Raw genomic sequence first — 1,719 nt, 5'->3', positions numbered from 1 at the left:
ATATATATATATATATATATATATATATATATATATATATGTATGTATGTATTTTAATTTTAAATAATTTTAAAGCTACATTCAAAATTGATATATTTTTGTGTTTGTATCGAGATAAAAGGAAGATGTTACGAAATAATGAGTACGCTGCCATTGAATTAATATTGTTACATTTGCTAATCCGTATTATAGTGCTCACATTTGTGCATTATATTTCGCTTGTATTTTAGATATGTATTGGTTTATTATTTTCTCAGTAACGGCAAATGCATTCTGTCTCAACATTCTTATATTTACTTCAAAGGAAAAGCTGTTAATTGATTTCTTTGTTTAATAATTTCACCAAAGTAGTCACGATAAAAATTGCCTAAATCGAAGGCAGATGAAACAAGGAATTCTCAAAGATTAGATATTCTTTACAATTTTTAAATGTTTTAGAGAAACATTTGCAATAAACCTTACGATTTATCATAAAATTCATTTACGTGCATAATGTCTTCCTTGAATACTCTTCTTCCTCCTCGAAACACACATATTTCTTTAAAATTGTTTTATCGTTCTTTAAAGTTGTTTTATTGTTTTAACTGTTCTATCAATTTATAATACCGGATATCTATATCGAATTTAAATAATAAAAATTATTATATCTTGTGCGAATTTTATATAATTTCTCAAAAATCTCATTCTTTGAACAACGAAGAATATTATTTTTGAGGCTTCTGCGGATATTTTCTTCAGAAATGCCAAAGGATTTTGCGGGTTATCGCTGTATCGTAATCCATTGCTAACGTTTCATGAATCTTGTTGTTCACTTTATTCGAAGCGAGGAGCACACCGATACGTATCGGTGAATAGCAAGGTTCACGAAACGTTGCCATTAGCAATGGATTACGACACGGCGATAACTCGCAAACCCTTTGGCACCTTTGAACAAAGAACATTTCTGCATAGAAGTTTTGTTTCTTGCATAGCAGTTATTTACAAGTTTTAGGCTAATAGCATTATTATTAAACAATGATCAATTAATTTACTTTTGATATTATTATTAGATATATGATTATGTTTCAAGTTCGATAAATCAAATTAGTGTGCATATAGTCTATGGAATTGATTTTGAATTATATTTATATACAATGTAATTTGTATATAAATGTCTGTTATTAATCATCAAGATCTCTTTGATCAAAAATGGCATTTTCTTTCTTCTTAGAGATTTTATTTCATTTTTATTTTTACATTTTTAACGAAAGCCTTAAAGTACAATAATGAAAAAGTGAAAAATTAAACATTGATAAAAGATTATGCATGTGAAAAAATTAATTAGTTTTCAACAAGTGCAGTAACATTGTTTATATGTTCAATTTGCATTTTCTATTTGTACAACATAAATCAATTGAACAATTTCAAAGATAAATCGTCATTTTACGAACAGATAGGTTGATAGATGAAAGACTAGAAATCGGATTGCGATGAGCTGTAATTTTACGAATTGATGTTAATGATATTTACCATTAGAATTGACATCAATACAATTTGTTTGAGTCTAGTGTTCAGAATCCCTCAAACTCTCTGCGGTAGCGTTAGCAGGGAAAGGCTATTTGCGTGTTTATTTATCTGTCGATCCATCGGTATGTTGGACTGATTAGCGTTTAATCGATTATTACAGCACGTCGACACAAGAATTGGATGTAACACATGGCCATTCGTAAATGACGCAAA

The sequence above is a fragment of the Atta cephalotes genome, assembly GCF_000143395.1.
Source record: "Atta cephalotes unplaced genomic scaffold scaffold00033, whole genome shotgun sequence".
Lineage (NCBI taxonomy): Eukaryota > Metazoa > Arthropoda > Insecta > Hymenoptera > Formicidae > Atta > Atta cephalotes.
This window is presented reverse-complemented; position numbering follows the sequence as displayed.